The sequence below is a fragment of the Protopterus annectens genome, chromosome 14.part0 (assembly GCF_019279795.1).
Source record: "Protopterus annectens isolate FY-2018-M chromosome 14.part0, PAN1.0, whole genome shotgun sequence".
Lineage (NCBI taxonomy): Eukaryota > Metazoa > Chordata > Ceratodontiformes > Protopteridae > Protopterus > Protopterus annectens.
The window spans coordinates 400,489,934-400,506,843 of record NC_056748.1 but is presented as its reverse complement, the minus strand read 5'-3'; the positions used below and the strand labels follow the sequence as shown (position 1 = coordinate 400,506,843).

General features: G+C 36.1%; 1 protein-coding gene across 4 annotated transcripts in view; it reads left to right on the top strand.

Annotated features, from left to right (window-relative positions):
• Positions 1 to 16,910, top strand: part of PTPRE (protein tyrosine phosphatase receptor type E) — a 2,530,882-nt gene that overhangs the window by 1,006,259 nt on the left and 1,507,713 nt on the right. For all 4 annotated transcript variants that reach the window (XM_044056172.1, XM_044056175.1, XM_044056171.1 and 1 more), the window contains one exon: positions 16,734 to 16,832. The gene's annotated coding sequence lies outside the window, so the exon portion shown is untranslated. The remainder of the gene's footprint in view (positions 1 to 16,733; positions 16,833 to 16,910) is intronic.

Genomic DNA, 16,910 nt, shown 5'->3' with positions numbered 1-16,910 from the left:
AAAATGAAGTGCTTGAAGGATATCAGAACATCCTAGGTAATGACATTTTTCACAAAGCAAGATAAGAACAGAAGAATAGTAAATACAAATGCATGGTGGGTGGATTAAGGTAAACATGTAATAGTATTTTTATCACAGATAGATTATGAGATGCCTTTTACAGTCATCTAGATAAGGCAATCCATTCAGAAATTGTTGAAGAAATGAAATAATATCTGTGGCAGTTTATATTTTTCTAAACCTTTTTTTAGTAAAAAACAGTTACTAAAAGACCAGGATGTGGTTTTGCTGTCCTTTATTTATTTGGTAACCATTTAAGGCTCTGATTCCATAAACTATTTTTAGTCCTGATCTGACACAGGACATAGTGATTGTACTTCCTTCTCATCATTTTTAAATAACAGAGCATTTTAAAAGACATATTCTTTATCGATCACTGCTCATAGCTGTTATGATCGATTAATTTCTTAAGTTCATAGCTGTTATGATCGATTCTTTTTTTCTTATGGCTGTATTTAAGAAATTAGAGAATGATAAACTGCTACTTGTTAATAAATTTATAATGCAGACAGTAATATGATTGGGAAGTATCTCCTACTGTGTAAATATTGTTGAGGGAGAAGTTACTAGAAAATCTTTGGGGTTCATTATATGAACTATTGCATGAGTAGGATGAGTGATTGAAAGTGGAGGTGGTTGGCAACAGTCTTCCCACGGTACTGTTAGGTATTGTTCTAAACCATTATTATATTTCATTGCCTTAAATCATGATTATCAACTAAAAAATGTCTTTAAAACTTTCACTGTTAAGTCAATACATATCAAAAGAGACCAGCAAAGCCAAAGAAGCTACAGTATATAACAAAGTAACAATTGTCATTATCATCTTCAGCAGACTTGCTTTGAATTAATCACAACCTTTTCTGTTACATTTGTAGAGAAGCTGACTGTTACTGTATGTCAACAATACAGATCTTGTTACAATTTTTTTATAGTTATACATGAGCATCACTTTAAATTCTCCTTGTAACTGTGACCTTGTCTGTCCAGTTGAAAAGCCACAGAACGTGCAGATTTAGAAAAAAGCACAAAGTCTACTAAATGTCCTTATGAGCTATCCATCAGAATCAGTTTTTGAATATGGCGTTTGTCGCTGTATGCTATTCTGTTAGCACTGAACAGTACATTTTCAGCAGTTTATATTACAAGATAACGTGATATCACCAGCTGATTGCCTTGCATGTACTGTTTATTTGCCTACACTGAACTGGGAAAGAATACTGGCCAGGAATAGAAGCACTGGAGGTACACAGTTAATTTCCCATCACTCAGCAGGAGGGTTATGCAAACAATTTGTAATCCCTTTGACTTTGTTGCATTGAAATATACAGAGACCGTTGAAAGGCAGATATCTTGTATTTGTTGCTGCTGAAAACTGCAGAGTATACTGAAAAAATTCCACCGTGGACAGTATAGTTGGTGTAGGAGTCAACTGCTTTTTGAACAATGCATTATTGTAGCTTTGCAAGGAAAATGTAATTAAATATTGCATACATTGCAGCTTTGTCCCCATGTAGATATTTTCTAATATGAAATATTGAACAAGGCCAACAATAAAATTCACCTGAAAGTATAACACGGTGCAGATGTGCCTATTTTTATTTAAGCTTAGGAATGTGCCTATGACATATAGGCTTGGCTCTGATAATCTGTCTTTTTTTTTGTTTGCTTGTACTGTGAAGACATTAACCAGAATCATTATGGAAAAGATGTCTAACTGCCTAGTAATTTATTTCTAATTGTTATCTGAAAACAGATTATAATTGTGTATGGTGACATTTCACTGTGGTTAGTAAGTTACACAAATAATGTGTAATAACAAGGCTGCTGCTGATGATGATTTCAATGAAGCTTTAAGGACATGTCAAATACAGCTTGGAAACACATAACTAAATGTTTATAAACTGTAACTGTCATGTGATAAAGATTATTTTCCCAAAGTGTAAGCAGAAATGATAGCAAAATGCAGAAAAAAAAGTGCAAAATGTTGAATGGCTGATCTGCTTACTCACAGCTTTGCTATTGAAGATTTTCATATTCAGTGTTTCCAAATAATAGCAGTAAAACATAATAAAACTGATCCATGAACTAGTTGCTTGCTGTCTCCGCTGGCAGCAATGCAATACTGTTGCACTTTTCTGATGTTGTTGACTTTGCTAAAGGGGCAGAAATTACAAGGTGGTTGTGCTGAGGAAGAATTCTAACTTGAAAACAGTGCATTGTTACAAAAAAGATACCTGACAGTTGGAGCAGTATATCTGTACCAACCATATGTGTGTGTATCAGTGACATTTTCCCTTGATGAGCTACTGCGGTGCAGTACAGAATGAGTCATTTCTGTAGCATATGGTGAAGTCAGCAGGAGTCAGTAGGCCTGGAGCAGATCAGGTAAACCAAGTATCAGAGAAGGGAATTAAACACTATTTCAAGAAGTGTTAGGAATGGCTAAAAATAGTAATTATGCACAGTACAAGCAACATTTTAGTTCCCCTAATACATGTAATGATCTCCAACTGTAAATTTCATCATGAACGTTTCACTGTGCGTTTTTTTAATAAAATCGTACATTAAATATATCTATTTTGAATCCAAACTCATTATCCCCTCTTTGGTCCCTGAACTGAATAGCATAAATATGATAGAGAGGATGTAAACACACCCTACCATGAATGATGTGCAAGCATTACAGATAAAGGAATATTCAACATATGCATTATAAAGAAACAGGCAATATCATCAGAGCTAAGTAGAGCTCTGTTGTTTATTTGTGATGATTCAGACCTCATGACAGGCACTGTTGTCATTCAGCCAGTTTTATTTATTTATTCATTTACTGTTACTGATCAGATTGAGTCATATAGGCCCATGACCTATTTTTGTCTCCTTCAGCTTGCTATAACAGAGCATTTGAAGCCAAGCAAGCTCTTGTATATCCTCCTCTTACCTAAGATGATAAGGCATATTAGTTTAAACAATACAGTCCATTAAATTTGAACCAAAATGCTTATTTTTTCCTTGTATAGTCAGTGTTCCTGTGCAGACTTTTTCATAATGGTCAGATACAGTTCTGTTTCTGCTCCATGTTTTGTGGGAAGGTTGGTTAACATTTGATATACATTTCCTTGTTGAAAAAATGACCACATTTTTATATAAATAATAATATGACAGGAATAACATTCCTCAAACAGCAATGCCAAGTTAACTGACTTGTCTGTGATAGCACAAAAATTATGCTTTTTTGGGGTGTAGGCAGCATTCCCATATTGGCTGATGATGGAAAGGGATGTTTCATTTCTGCTAGCCAGCATAATATGTTACTTTAATCATTACGATCACAGATCTATAAATGCTGATGCTGCATATTCCTGTATCAATGACCATTTGTTTGTGTTTTTCGGCTTTTCCCGGTTAGGGGTCGCCACAGCGGAACTCCGGTCCGCTAATGATTGGCAGTAGATTTTTACATACTGGCTTGCCGGGCCTAACGCACAACCTTCAGCAAATGAATGCCCATTCACGCATGTCACCACACAGAAGACGCTCTAACTGAGAATCAAATGGGCAGTGTCGAACTGTGAGGCGACAATGCTACTGCAGCACCATCACCGCAGTCCTCCTGTATCAATGACCATAAAGAGGAAAAATTAGATTACTATGCGAGTCATCAGGGAAATGTCACAGGGAGAATTTCTTGCTGGCCACGAATTGGACATCATTTAAATCAGGGATCTCAAATTCATTGGCTTTGACCAGCATAATTACAGATGAGGGAAGGAACTATACTATTTTGCTAACTACACTGACTGCATTTCTTTTTTTATGGAGATTGTGGCCCTTCCAGAGTTTGCTAGTCCTCATACAGCACCTTCACTTTGAGTCTGAGACCCCTGATTTAAATTGATTTTAGGGGTCATAGCAGCTGATGTGCTATGTTAGCATGCTGATGTTAAATTTACTTTCTGAACATGATACATACGAGAGAAAAGAGACACCTCTAACAAGGTACACCCTAATCTATAAGAAAGGCTATAAACTGTTACTTCTGTGTTTACTTAAGTTAGAGTTATGTAAAGTCTGTTGTAATAGCTATAGACCAGGTATACAGCGGAATGTTTTGGTCATATAGAGAGCAGTGAACATGCTAAAATGAGGAAGTGAGCTGCAAATGGTGCTGTCTAAGGTTTGGTACTTGAGTTATTCCTCTTTACTGACTCTGTAGCTGACATTAAGAGAGCATTCCTGTTTATAGATTACACTCTTATCATTAATGGGAGTAATATCCATAACAATTCGCCTGCTTACACATGGTACCTTATCAGTAATGGGAGTAATATCCATAACAATTTGCCTGTTTATAGATTGCACCCTTATCTGTAATGGGTGTAATATCCATAACAATTTGCCTGTTTATAGATTGCACCCTTATCAGTAATGAGAGTAATATCCGTAACAATTTGCTGATGTCTGTGCAATCACTGAGACACGGTTTAAAGCTGTGGAGAGCACAACAACAGTACAAGGTTATAATGCCTTCCACACATTTAGGCCAGCTACTTTACAGGCAAGGACTAAAGGTGGAGGTGTCTCTATTTACATCAAAAATAAATATACTTCAAGGCTGGTCAAACAGGACAATGCACTTGAGCTGCTACATGTTCAACACAATAGGTAAAATCCAGTACCGCTTCCTTTCAAGTTGTAGGTCCCCCTCTATGGCCCTGGAAACCCATACCATGTATTTAAACTTATTAGAAACACTAACCTACCCAATACCATATTCATGGGTGACTTTAATTACCCCAGTATTAACTGGGAATTCTATATGACACCAAACATACATGGACAGAGATTCCCAGATTTTTGTCAACACAAACTCCCTGGACCAGCTAGTCAATACACCAGCCAGGGGTGCAACCATACTGGATCTGGTCCTTAATGATATGGGAGACTGCTGCACACCCCCTACTCTAATGCCTTCACTGGGAAGTTCAGACCACAAAATGGTCTCCTTTGAAGTAAAAATATCATCTGGACCCCCGGCTAAACCTGGAAAATTCAGAAACTATTCTAGGCTAACCTCCTGCTATTAAGGGATAATCTGGCAAAGTTTCAAGTCCCCATAAACACTGAGAACACTTCTGCCTATGTAGAACAGTTCACAGAAACCCTGTACAAGCATGCTAATAGCTGCATAGATGCAACTGTACCCACCATAAAAAAGTACAGAACTAACTCAAAAAACAAGCCACCCTGGTGGAATCACAAAATCATTCGAATGTATAACAGGAGGAAGAAAATCATGGCAAAAATTAGGAGGTGCAGCACCCACCATGGAAAGCACTCTCATCAAACTAAACAAACAACTCCAAGGACAAATAGTCTACCAAAGCCAGATTTGAGGTAGGTTTGGCCTCCCAGGCCAAGGACAACCACAAAGCATTCTTTAGCTATGTCTGCAACCTCAAAGGCAATACACAATTGTGTTCAGAGCTCATTGTAAATGGAGACACCTATACTGAGCCAGAGGATATAGCAAACCTCCTGGCTGATAAATTCAGCTCCAACTTTACTCCTCTTTCCCCCTCAACCTTCCCTGAGTAAATATCAAATATAACTCCCCCTATCACTAGCGAACAGATCCTTAATGCTCTAAGACAAAGAACACTGTATCAATGGGCCCAGACAATATCCCAGGATACCTTCTAAATAGCATGAGACATGACCTGTCAGGGCCTCTGGAATAACTATTTAACTGTAGCCTCCAAACAGAATTCATGCCTAATGAATGGAGAAGGCTCACCTTTGTGCAGAAGAATGAATATTGCCTATTTACAGACCCTGGAAACTACAGATCCATCAGTCTCACTAGTCTTATATGTAAAGCCATGGAAAGAATTATTATGGAGATGATCAATAGATGTATAGTAAACATCCAGACACTGGACCCGACCCAGTTTGGTTTAGTCAAGGGCAGATCATGCTTACTCATTCTGGTGGACTTCTTTGAGAAACTCATCAAAACAATGGATGAGGGCAAAATCATTCATACTGCCTACCTTGACCTGGCCAAGGCATTTGATACAATACCCCACTTGGACATTGTTGGCAAACTCAAGAGGTTAGGTACAAACATGTATGTCACCCAATGGATAGCCACCTGGCTCACAGACAGGACCCAGGAAGTTGGAATTTGGGAGTCCACCTGCGCAAAGAGGCCAGTCACAAGTGGAGTCCCTCAGGGATCAGTCCTTGGACCGCTCCTTTTTGGCATTTACTTCTCAGAAGTCAAGGCTAATGTCACTGGTCTCTGGCTGACTAAATTTGCAGATGATTGCAAATTAGGAGCTGTTATTGAATCTCACACTGACACAAATGTTCTCCAGGAGGAGCTGACACAGACAAACAACTGATGTCAAAGCCATAGACTAAAACTAAATGCCAAGAAATGCATAGTAGTATCCTTTAGGAAGTCATCCATCCCTGGAAACTACCATGGTGACAACACACACCTTAGAGTTGACTCAGTAGTCAGGGACTTAGGCACACACTTAGATAGTAATCTAACCTTTGGTCATCACGTCTACAGTGGTAAGGAAATATTCTATGTTGCGCAACTTATAAACAAAGGTATGGCAACTATGTCCAAGGAAGTCATTGTCCCACTGTATTCAGCATTCATCAGACCAATCACTGAGTACAATTTCCCTTGGTATGTAACTAACCAGGCATATCCAACAATTGGAACATCCACAGAGGTTCGTTATTAAAAGAATACAGGGCGTAAGTAATCTGTCTTATGCAGACTACCTCAAGGCCCTATTCCTGTATTCTGTCTCCTACAAGCTTTTGAGAGATCTATGCCTGCCATACAGGGCATTGTCAGAACCCACTCTGATGGATCTCTTGCATATCCACAAAACAAACAGAACCAGAATTACCCATTCTAAAGATGTAAACTTTGCCTGTGACTTAAATAGGACCTGCTGGAGAGATAGGTATGTATCCTAGAGACTACCCCGTCTATGGAACAGGCTCCCCATCCATGTGAAACAGAGTTACTGCCTAACCCAATTCAAGTGCAACTTTGACAATTGGATGGGAAACCAGAAAATCATACCTGGTTTGGCACCTATGTCTCTAATGGAAACAGGTAACCTGTAAATGATTCATCTCACAGGCCCATGCTTACACTTATCAGGGGTATCAGAACCTGTCAGAGATTTGGAATGCATGGCTAGGCTTAAAAAGGCCATTGGGTCATTAGCCTTCTTAAACACCTATAAACCTATAGATGGCATCCTTATCAGTAATGTGATTAAAATCCATAACAATTTGCCTGTTTATACATGGCACCCTTATCAGTAATGGGAGTAATATCCATAATAATTTGCCTGTTTATACATGGCACCCTTATCAATAGTGGGACTAATATCCATAACAATTTACCTGTTTATAGACTGTACCCTTATCAGTAATGGGAGTAATATCCATAACAATTTGCCTGTTTATACATGGCACCCTTAACAGTAATGGAAGTAATATCCATAACAATTTGCCTGTTTATAGATGGCACCCTTATCAGTAATATCCATAACAATTTGCCTGTTTATAGTAATCGGAGTAATATCCATAACAATTTGCCTGTTTATACATAGCACCCTTATCAGTAATGGGAGAAATATCCATAACAATTTACCTATTTATAGATGGCACCCTTATCCATAATGGGAGTAGTATCCATAACAATTTTCATGTTTATAGATGGCACCCTTATCAGTAGTGAGAATAATATCTGTAACAATTTGCCTGTTTATACATGGCACCCTTATCGGTAATATCCATAACAATTTACCTGTTTATACATGGCACCCTTATCAGTAGTGGGAGTAATATCCATAACAATTTACCTGTTTATACATGGCACCCTTATCAGTAGTGGGAGTAATATCCATAACAATTTACCTGTTTATACATGGCACCCTTATCAGTAGTGGGAGTAATATCCATAACAATTTACCTGTTTATACATGGCACCCTAATCAGTAGTGGGAGTAATATCCATAACAATTTGCCTGTTTACAGATTGCACCCTTATCAGTAATGGGAGTAGTATCCATAACAATTTACCTGTTTATACATGGCACCCTTATCAGTAGTGGGAGTAATATCCATAACAATTTACCTGTTTATACATGGCACCCTTATCAGTAATGGGAGTAATATCCATAACAATTTGCCTGTTTGTAGATTGCACCCTTTTCAGTAGTGAGAATAATATCTGTAACAATTTGCCTGTTTATACATGGCACCCTTATCGGTAATGCGAGTAATATCCATAACAATTTGCCTGTTTGTAGATTGCACCCTTATCAGTAATGGGAGTAATATCCATAACAATTTACCTGTTTATACATGGCACCCTTATCAGTAGTGGGAGTAATATCCATAACAATATACCTGTTTATACATGGCGCCCTTATCAGTAGTGGGAGTAATATCCATAACAATTTACCTGTTTATACATGGCGCTTATCAGTAGTGGGAGTAATTTTTATCAGTAGTGGGAGTAATATCCATAACAATTTACCTGTTTATATATGGCACCCTTATCAGTAATGTGATTAATATCCATAACAATTTGCCTGTTTATAGATGAGACCCTTATCAGTAATGGAAGTAATGTCCATAATAATTTGCCTGTTTATACATGGCACCCTTATCAGTAGTGGGAGTAATATCCATAACAATTTGCCTGTTTATACATGGCACCCTTATCATTAATGGGAGTAATATCCATAACAATTTACCTGTTTATACATGGCACACTTATCAGTAGTGGGAGTAATATCCATAACAATTTACCTGTTTATACATGGCACCCTTATCAGTAGTGGGAGTAATATCCATAACAATTTACCTGTTTATACATGGCACCCTTATCAGTAGTGGGAGTAATATCCATAAATTTTACAGATTGTACCCTTATTGCTTATATCGAGTAGTGGGGTATTATCATTTATCTGTTTATACATGGCAACTTTATCAGTAGGGAGAAATCCATGTCATAACTGTTTTGTTTATGGTGGCCCTTATAGTCAGTAGGGAGTATATCATAAACATTACCTGTTTATACATGGCGCCCTTATCAGTAGTGGGAGTAATATCCATAACAATTTACCTGTTTATACATGGCACCCTTATCAGTAATGTGATTAATATCCATAACAATTTGCCTGTTTATAGATGAGACCCTTATCAGTAATGCCATAATAATTTTCCTGTTTATACATGGCACCCTTATCAGTAGTGGGAGTAATATCCATAACAATTTACCTGTTTATACATGGCACCCTTATCAGTAGTGGGAGTAATATCCATAACAATTTGCCTGTTTATACATGGCACCCTTATCAGTAGTGGGAGTAATATCCATAACAATTTACCTGTTTATACATGGCACCCTTATCAGTAGTGGGAGTAATATCCATAACAATTTACCTGTTTATACATGGCACCCTTATCAGTAGTGGGAGTAATATCCATAACAATTTGCCTGTTTATATATGGCACCCTTATCAGTAGTGGGAGTAATATCCATAACAATTTACCTGTTTATACATGGCACCCTTATCAGTAGTGGGAGTAATATCCATAACAATTTGCCTGTTTATACATGGCACCCTTATCAGTAGTGGGAGTAATATCCATAACAATTTGCCTGTTTATACATGGCACCCTTATCAGTAGTGGGAGTAATATCCATATTATCAGTAGTGAGTAATATATCATAACAATTTACCTGTTTAATATCCATAACAATTTACAATATCCATAACAATTTACCTGTTTATATTATCAGTAGTGGGAGTAATATCCATAACAATTTACCTGTTTATACATGGCACCCTTATCAGTAGTGGGAGTAATATCCATAACAATTTACCTGTTTATAGATTGCACCCTTATCAGTAATGTGATTAATATCCATAACAATTTACCTGTTTATAGAGGGCACCCTTATCAGTAATGGGAGTAATATCCATAACAATTTACCTGTTTATAGATTGCACCCTTATCAGTAATGTGATTAATATCCATAACAATTTACCTGTTTGCATTGCTCCTTATCATGTGGGAGTAATATCCCATATAAATTACCTGTTTATACATGGCACCCTTTTCAGTAGTGGGAGTAATAGCCATAACAATTTACCTGTTTATAGATTGCACCCTTATCAGTAATGTGATTAATATCCATAACAATTTGCCTGTTTATAGATGAGACCCTTATCAGTAATGGAAGTAATGTCCATAATAATTTGCCTGTTTATAGATTGCTCCCTTATCAGTAGTGGGAGTAATATCCATAACAATTTACCTGAGTAATATCCATAACAATTTGCCTGTTTATAGATTGCACCCTTATCAGTAATGTGATTAATATCCATAACAATTTGCCTGTTTATACATGGCACCCTTTCAGTAGTGGGAGTAATATCCATTTATACATGGCACCCTTTTCAGTAGTGGGAGTAATATCCATAACAATTTACCTGTTTATAGATTGCACCCTTATCAGTAATGTGATTAATATCCATAACAATTTGCCTGTTTATACATGGCACCCTTAACAGTAATGGAAGTAATATCCATAATAATTTACCTGTTTATAGATTGCTCCCTTATCAGTAATGGGAGTAATATCCATAACAATTTGTAAAAGATAGGAGTAGACCTGGAGGGACAGGATGATGTCTAATACTGTGGCAACTTAAATACCACAAAGGCAAAGGCAATGCATAAAACTAAAGGAAGAAATACATAATATAGGAACATGGATACATTTATTAAATTTTGTATTAGTGAGATAATGTCAAATTGGATTATTCTTACCTTTCTGACACAAATGTAGAATGCCAAAAACAGACCACATATATGTTTACAGATCTTGCATAACTAATTATTCATATTCCTGCATGTTGTATGTTAAATCATTAGCTTAAAGAAAGTATGAAGCTTAGTTTCTTGAGAAATACATCTGAATATACAAATGACCTCTGTGGCAATAAAATTGTTTTTAAATATATCAGGAGTTATTCCTCTTTGGTTATCAGTATGCATTCTATTTTGTAGGATTTGAAAGTATGAAAATTTAGATACATGTTCGGTTATGAATGCCTCTGAATTCATTTATTACTGAACACATCACAGACTAGTTGATATAAAATGGTCCATTATATTTAATATCTACTCTAATTAAATAATTGAATAATAGTACAACACAAGTAACATGCTGTTGCACAACGTGCTTTACTGCCAAGGCTGTAATTGCTTGTGTGTTGGTGCACATTTCATACACAGTATGTCTGTGCATGGATGTTATTGCAGTCTGCCTGCTCTCATACATTGCCCCCTCCTGAGAAAAGCATGAAACAAGGTTGAGCTCATAGTGAAAGTAATGAAATATTGGGTTTGATTGGCTTACCCCTTCACAAAAGCATTATTTGTTTTTCATTTTGGTACATTTAATCATTAACTTCACTGCATGATGTATATATGCTATAAGCATACGTATGCTTGATCTGTGTGTTCTGTGTTATTATTGCTGTGCGTTTGTGAATTGAGTTAAGTAGTTTCAGTGACTCTTGGTGGATCTGTAACAACACAGATATCTCTGCTTCAGAATTTAATAGTAATTGTGTTCATGAATGTACATCTTTTAATTGATATCATGTTTACATTGATAATAGGCCTGACACTCTCAGTTTTCTTTAAAACCATGAGCGGTGAGAATTCACATAGGAAAGTGGGCACTTATAAGTGTGGATGTGCAATCAATGTAAGCATATAACCATGATACAGGACCCCATAACAAGTAAAGGATATTTTAATTGTTCCTCCAAAGGGGTGGTTTACTTGACTTTCTGCCAAGTGTGTTTTGCTTATTATGTGGCAAAAACAGAGAGACAGTTAAAAACAAGGGTCTACGAGCACCACTATGAAATTTCTAAGTGCCCTGAAACCAATGCACTTTAGTAACATTTGAAAGAATGTGAAAAAGGAGTGTTTCTTTTCTGGGTGTTAGAGCAAGTTGAACCAATCTCCAGGGGTAGACAATGGGAAGCTCTTTTAGAATACCGTGAATTACTGTGGTAACTGCCCTTGAATGCAGGGACACCCCTTGGGCTAAATGAGTAACATTCATTAGCTCCTGTGCTAAAAATGAGGGTATGATTGAATTCTCGAGCATGAAAATTTTATTTAAGTTGAAAAAGGAAAAATAAATTAAATAGAACCTTTTTGCCAAATGATTTTTAACTGTGATTTTAGCATGTGTAGGACTTAATAGAAAAAAGTTTTAACACTGTATAAGGTATACAAACTTTGTATTGTTCTTTGCCAGGAAATTATGTAAATTAATTATCCAATTATTGCTTTAGATTTGATGCTGTTTGGTATACATTTAATTCAAAAAAGAATGATTTCATTCTGATGAAGTCTTCCAGTGGGATGAAAGTGCTAAATCAAGTAATAAAATTCTTGCCATCATGTGTTTCTCTTGCTGCTATTATTTCTGTGGAACATTTTGCATTTTTAGCCATTTACCAAGATTGGTTTTGGTTATAAGAATAAAAAAACTGGCCCGATAAGGGTATCTGAGTCCATTGACCATAAGATATGATTCAAGCTGGGTGTAAGCTGCCTTTGTGATAATCTTACCATGGAAAGGATGATTTGAGATAAAATGGGGATAATAAAGAGCATTCAAGTCTAAAAATGGTTTGTTGAGGACTGGAGTATAAAGAGTCTCCTTAAATGAAAAACATGCCATTCCTTAGGAAGAACACCATCATGCAATAAACGGACATGCCCAACTCATCCAGTCGCGCAGTTATAGAGCAGGTGGGTCAATAGTCTAACCTGCAAGCCGCATGTGTGCTTATAATTATGACTAGAAATTCATAATAGACTAAGAGAAAAAGGATAAGCCAAGCTAGACACCAAATGGCATTTACAGTGGCAGATGGAGGAAATGCAGACCTTATAGCAGCAGTATTGTTGGAGAAAAATTAGGCAGCCATCTCAAACTGATGTGATGAAAAGAAACTGTTGGGTAGAGAGGCAGGTTAAGCTGCATAATCTATAAATGGTTTCCCACTGCAGAGATCTGTCTTGACAATTATTCAACCATCATATACAAGGGGTCTTAGTTTACTTGACTATAATGTTCATCTTAATCAAGTTTGTTGCTCCAAAGATCTCTACGCCTCCAATAATGATCCTTCCTTTGTTTTTTTAATGCAAGGAAGTGAACTCAGAATACAAATATTGCTGATGTATTGATGTGTTTTCAGCAAGATGAGACATACATGACTTTGGGTCAGTCACTCTAGTTCTGTAATCCTGTTAGAATAACCTAGTAAACTATGTAGACTTACCAGTACTGTCATGCAGAAGAAGCTGAAGAAGGGTAGAAAAAACATATATGTGGCAGCTTTAGGGATTTTGTGACACTCCTTCACTTCAAGATTATATAGCTGAAATGGAGAAGTAACAAAACAAAGAGGAAAGGAACGTGGTCAGACCCTGAGTCTGGCTACATTGACTTTTTAGCAAGCTTCGTGTTCTATAAGAAAATCAAATCAAACTATATCTTAATAGGTGGGCTGCCAAAATATATTTTGTTCAAACACAAATTTCTTCATAATGTGTAGTAATTCTTTAATAGCAGAATCAAATTGTCATTGACTGAAATATTAAGATCAACCAGAAACTCAACACATTACCTGAATATGCTTCTATTAAGGCTTGCCAATTCTATATTATATCACCAGAAGAAATGGTCTGTGGTCATCACCCTGGCTGAGTGGTATATTCCATCCGGTCAGCCCTGATCGACCAATCTGTTCATAGAAAAAAAATCAATCCCAGTGATTTGATGATTCCCTTTTTTTTTAAGTTGTTTTCAAATTCCAAAATCATCTATGTACTACCGTTCATTCTTGTTATGATTCCTTCTTAAGAAAGTCTTCTACGGGCATTCTTTTCTCTATTATTCTTTTATGTATTTTTTTCCCAGAGCATCAATCAACAATGTTGACAAAAAGGTAAGTTATATATAAAGTATGACTTGGAAAAAATGTAATAAAAACATATGAAAAACATGTAGGTAAGTAATAAGGTGATAAAAGAAAACAGCAAATAGAAGTTAAAATATAGAAGCATATATATAAGTTAGTGAATTTACGTGAGAGAACACTTCTATTTATAAGGTAAAAATCCTTGCAAATTTCCAATATGTAAATGTTGCTCAGGTATTGCCTGACATAATATTCCTCTGATATTTAATTGCTAATGACTCCCTGTCTTTCTCTTAACTTTCCTTGTTTACCTGCACTTGAGTTAAATATATACCACTACTACCTGCTTTTTGTCCTCACCTGTAACACCCTTCTCTTATTGTAAATGTTTATTGTTCTGTTGCATTAAAATTTAATTTCTTAACATGCATGATGCTTTGCACAATAGTTATTTTGCAATTCTTTTTTTGAGCAATACTATTGCTACTTGATTATTTGTTATATATTGTTTTTGTTGTACCTTGCAGAACTTTTATTCCTGACCTTTGTTGAAAATAGGTACAATTTGTTAGGATTTCTCCATGATGCAGATGTCAAGTGTGTCTTACGTACAACTTTAGCAAAGCAATGCTTTTATATGACTTTTAGACAATCACCTTATGGCTAAAATTTCCAAAACTAAAACTATGCTATTCAGTGTCCCTGGAAAGTTACTTAACTGTGCACCATTAACTATAGGTATTCTTCTATACTCCACTTTAGAATCGATAAACATGTACAAGTACCTGGGTGTATTGTGTAATCTAAGCTTATCCATTCAGCTACCACACAGAACTTATATGCAGCAAAATCATTCAGCAGCTTAAACTGCCCTATAGATTTACCACCTTTTTTTCTCCTGACCTGACAATCTCTTTACCTGACAGTTAGCACAGAGGATTAAAATTCTGAACTGTTAATAATCGGCTTCCTGTAGTCCAGGGGTTCGATTCTCTTTGTGTCCTTTTGCCTACTATGTAATTGGGCTAGGCTATGCTTTTTAATGTTCTCTTGGACCTCATACCTAGTGTTTGCAGAACCTAATTAATCCACAAACTTATAAAAGTAGATTCTCTATAGCAAAAAAGCATCCTGAAGCCTAGACTTGCTTATCTTACACTAGTTGCCCTCAGCAACTAAAAAAATGTTGCCATCTCCTTCAGAAAATGTCAGATAAAATGTGCTGTTTCATTAACCTAGCTCATAAAAGAATGCATCATTGTGCTATACTTCTCAACACAATCACTGTTCCTATCACTCTTAGGTGCTCGGAAGCCCTATTTACAAGCTACTATATCTCATTTGATTGCTCCCTGCACAACTCCTTAAACTCAGTGGAATCCACTTTTCACCAAAGAAAACATATTCCAGCATCATTACTATGCAATGGCAATACTTCCCAGTAAACTGCACTGATGAACTTTAAACAGGATTACTCCATCTTGTCTGTAACTCTTCCTGCAAACATTCGTAATAGCCCTAGCATAGCCAATGTAGTCAAGGCAAACAGTGCTGATTTTGTCCAGTACCATTGCTTCAACAAACCACCCTAGCACCATCACTACCGAGTCCTTATCTAAATTCTAAAATGTAAAATTCTTCACATTTATCTATCTATGAAAATGCAGCTCTCTCATTGTAAATAGCTGTATGTATATTATTTTTCTTATACTGTAACATTTAATATTTATGCATGTTACTATACTCAATATTGTGTATACTGTTTCTTTATGTAGGACTTGGGCATGGTTCTTGTCTTAAAGGAGTAAGATGTGCAGTCCGCCCACCTAATTACTAGTTATATAAATAAAAATAAATCATTAAGCAACAAACAACCATAGAAAGAAAGAAGCCTAGATTTTAAAGAAAAGAAAAAAGTATATTCTTGCTTAAGCTAACAGTTAAATGCAAATGTGATCAATGTATTCTGGCTTTAGCATGTTCTGATATCAGAAAACCAATGCAAATACATAGTAGTCACATTTAATGATAATCATGTCCTATTTCCAATCCAGTTGGAAAAAGAGACACTAGTTGAAAATATTAATCAAATTTCTGCCAATGGCAAAGTAATAGAATATATATTTGAAGGCTTAAATAATATTGAACTAGGACCTGTGATACTGGGCATTACCGCAATTAAACTAATGAGACAAAATAATATAATATAATGCAGAACATATTGTTTTCCAAGCCATTAACATGTAGAGTTGTGTATATGTAGTGATACATGGAATCCTGCATTTATATAATTACTGAGGTCTGTTATGACTTTCTCTTTCTGAATAGCATATAAGGTGGGAGCAGCTATTTTTTAGAACAATACTATACTCCTCTCTTTTGTATTTAAATTTAGATTGCTTTCAGTACACCAGGTGTGTACATTATCTGGAGCTCTTCAGTATCACAGGATGTGCAGATAATGCCAAAGAAAACTATGAAAAACTGGAATGAAAGAACAGTGTCCATTCAGCCTAAACACACATTTATTTGCATGATTTGCTGACAGTCTGCAAATAGAGCTAAAACAAAACTTTTTTTGTCTTTCCTTAGCGTCTGTGGATATTGAATTGTCCATGTTTTAAGACATAAGTGAGTGACACGCATGAAAAGAACAAACCCAGCAAAAAACAGAATTAAATTACGTAATAGGTAAGTTGTTTTCAGAGTTTTTCTATAATACGCATGTTCTTCTTTTTCATCTTCCTTTCTAACTCTACTTGTAAAGAA